Source organism: Lygodium microphyllum, chromosome 13 (assembly GCF_053477565.2).
Source record: "Lygodium microphyllum isolate KBCC chromosome 13, Lygodium_microphyllum_v1.1.10, whole genome shotgun sequence".
Taxonomy (NCBI): domain Eukaryota; kingdom Viridiplantae; phylum Streptophyta; class Polypodiopsida; order Schizaeales; family Lygodiaceae; genus Lygodium; species Lygodium microphyllum.
Genome location: NC_141147.1, coordinates 140,318,132 through 140,321,829, shown reverse-complemented (window position 1 = coordinate 140,321,829; position 3,698 = coordinate 140,318,132). Strand labels below are relative to the sequence as shown.

Sequence of the window (3,698 nt, the reverse complement as noted above, 5' to 3'; positions counted from 1 at the left end):
CAATGGACCATCTTTTGAGTTCAAAACTCTATCTTAAAGTTAAGTATCTTCCACATTATCTTTATAAGTTTGTCATCTCCAAGATAAATAAAATTATGCAGCTTGTTTATAGTAGTTTATGGAATCAACTATCTTGATATATTTTGATTAAAATCCTACCACAACTTGTCTATACTCCATTTGTGCAACTACATTTGAAGACATAGGAAGCATTTTTTGTAGAACTTCAATCAATATTTTTGACCTCTATATAAAAAAGTAATAAGATTTAGAGTACTTATAATAAATAAAAGCTTACATGATCAAGGAAACCTTGGATTATATTAGTATTTTCATGTATTTCTTTCAAGGAATTAATTACAAAAATTGCTTATTAGTGCACTAAATTGCAATTAATCTCTAATGAGAATATTAAAAAATCATATGCCAATAATTTAATAAAATAAAATCTCTTGAAATTAGACAAAATACCAAGGTACTCACTTTTCATGGTATAAAATCAAAAAAAGCTCTAAAGTGTTGAAGTTAATTCGATTGAACCAATGTTCAAATCCACTTGTATTGAGCTTATTTCTCCTTATATAATGAGAGATTGAAGGATCAATAACCTCACTTTTTTGTTGTATATTGAAAGAAATTTCATGCATTATACACCTATGGAAAGAAGTAAGATAGTGAGTATATAGAAAAAAATTGTTGCTAGAAAGATATCATTCTTAAGAATAAATAAACTTGACATGTTACACTTCACTCTAGCAAGAAGAATAGAGTCAATTACTTCTCTCCTTTTATCCTTGAGGATCAGAATACACCTCTAGTCTAAAGCAACAATTTTGATTCTCTTGCCTATGTTACCAAGTAAAAAGTAATATATATTGAAGCCTTTTGGATTAACGCTTTCGAGCATGTCATAGAACTCATCTTTTAATGCTTCTAGTTGCCCTGCTTGTTTTTCTTCTTCTTTCTCCATATTGTGTTCCCTTCATTTCTTCGTCTATTATGTTGTAGCCTTTTTCTCCTTCTCATATAGTCTTGTATCTCTCTATGTGTGATATCCTCAATTTTAGGACATGTATCTGTCTTTTTCCTCCTACACAAGGTTGCACATTTAGAATATTGTATATCTTTACATTAGTAAGAGGAATTGGCTCTAGAATCTTAGAGAATCTATATCTTAACCTTCTTAAGATGATTGTGTCCTTGTCCATGAGTGTCAATTTATGTGCATGGGCAACTTGAACATATGCACCTTAGAAAAACTCAATTAAGAAGTCCGTTGTAGCCTCCTAGATGTAGTTGAGAGCATTCCTTGTCCACCTAAAATTGTTGAGACTCTACTTATCACAAATCTCCCTAACAAATCTTTGGAATGGTAGTTTTAAAATTACATTATTGAGAGCATTCATTACCTTTCTAATCTATTTCAAACATCTCACATCTGTGAAAATCTTCTCTTGGGTTTTGTTGGTGGCTTAGATGGCTTGGAGACATGTTGAATATTTTGAGCAATTTGCCTTGTATTAACTTTCTGCTTCCATGAAATGGCCTTGTTCTAGCTAGAGCTACAACAACAAAAAAGTCTATCAATATATTAGACAATGCAAAAGTCTAAATTAATGCACAAAACACACAAAAAAATGTGCAAAGAAGACAATAACATGTTACCATGTTTCATACAACACACTCTATTTTCTATCAACTGTAATGAAAGGTAAGTCAAAAAGTCACCGATTCTTAGAAAGGACTTATGAAACACAAAAAAAAAGCTAAGAAGGGGACAAAAAATGGCTCTGTTGTGTTTCCCATGACAATTTTTGCATACTTATGTGACATATGAAATGTGAAGATGGTGCATGAAAGGGAAGAAACATACCCCACTTCACATTTCATAAATTAAAATTTTTGAAACTATTGATGGGAAAAGGTATGCTTGTCCTATTGAAATGCAATTTAGTTGACTTGGGGAGACTAAAGGATAACAAAGAGTAAAAAAGTTGAGGTTTCTTTGGCCCATACCTTGTGTTTGCCAAATTTCATGCTTTGGAGGAGTAAGTAGAATACTTTTTATGGATGGAGTTATTCTTGGTGGAATGGAGAGACTTGTTTGCTTTCAAATGAGCCTTAGAAGAGATAGAATGTATTTTGACTTGAAAAGTTAAAATAAAATGGTGAAGTTTAGTTCAAGTTTCAGGAAAAGAACCCATAAACGACCTAATGGACTAAGGCCATGCATTCCATGGAATCTAAATAGTGTCACTTAGGACTAGCAATTGGGCAACTACTAAAACTCTTTGGTTTTTTCCAAGCAGGTATACGCCATGTGGTATCAGAGTGAAACGTTGGAAGAAACCTAATATATACATGCTCTGTCTAGTGTTTGAACTGTTAAATTGGGAATCAAAAGAGGTAAAATAATAAATTATAGCTTGACCTAAATAATTTATTATTTATCGTCAAGTGCCTTCTACAATCACCAATGCTAAACTTCAAGAAAAAAAGTTTCTCTTGAAATAAGTGAAGGCCCCTGAGTTTGATAACAAAGTTAAAGATGTGGAATTTGATGCCGAAGTGTAGATAGAGTCCTTAGAAGACTATTTTATAACTATAGGAACTAGTGTCAGTTATTAAGAAATCATGATAATTCATGGCAAGAAGACAAGGTAAAAATTTCAAAAAGGAAGGATCCCTTTCAATGAAAATACTATCATCCAATGTTATCGATCTCTTTGATAACACTTGTGGATATATGATTATGTTATAGTGATGGATTTATTATTTATAGATGGATCATAAGTGTAGCTTTTACTTACACCTACCATAAGCCTAGTGTACACTTAATTTCCCTTGATCCTGATTTAAGTTCTAGCATATGTTCTAGCTTAGCCTAACTAATCTAGCCTAGCATGGATTCTGGCTTAATCTGGCTTAGCATGCCTTTCTCCTTTTGAATTTAGTGATACTTAACAAAGTGTCCCATATGAAAACAAGTTATGGCTTTTCCCTTTTAATGATACTTGACAAAGTATCCCATAGCTAGTCTAACTTCATAGGAAAACATAGCATAGGAAAGTGCATGACTTTTTGTGAGATCTCACAACAATAGGATACACCCATACCTAGTACAACTATTATAAGGCTCATGTCTGGCAAAATAAGCAACATCTCTTAACTATGATCTATATGCATTGTTGTAGTCTTTTATATGTTTGAAATAGGATTTTTCTACATATAAATAGGATTCTTCTTTAAAAACTATATTGGATGCAATTAGAACATTCTCCTACACTATGGTTTTTAAAAGAATTTATATTTTTTAGATTAGACATTAACCTTTTAACTATAATGAATTTAACTTTTGTTAAAAATAATACAATTGTGTTCACTTAAAACATGAGACTAAAATATTGTAATTACAAATTAAATGCAAACATTTGAAACAATATTTAATCTTACTTTAAAAAAACTACTATTCCTTTACCTTATATAACTTAACTTGATACAATCTTTCCTAATAGTACAATAAAGAGATTTGAAAGGCACATGAGGCACATGTACAAAGAAACTCTTGATTTCCCAAGTTCTCACTTGGCCACACTAATATGTGAGCATGCACACATGAAAGAGATCTCTATGTTGATCTTTTGAGATTGTAGACCTATGTTAGCACACATACATACACCCGAGGGGTTCACTATAGA

At 31.6% G+C, this 3,698-nt stretch overlaps 1 long non-coding RNA gene across 1 annotated transcript; it reads right to left on the bottom strand.

Moving 5' to 3' along the window:
* Positions 1 to 788: 788 nt before the first annotated feature.
* LOC148027278 (uncharacterized) lies at positions 789 to 1,555 on the bottom strand. Its single transcript, XR_015692802.1, has 3 exons — positions 1,410 to 1,555; positions 1,250 to 1,317; positions 789 to 1,090 (listed from the first exon to the last, which is right to left on the bottom strand). It is a non-coding gene; the product is annotated as an uncharacterized LOC148027278 (long non-coding RNA).
* Positions 1,556 to 3,698: the final 2,143 nt, after the last annotated feature.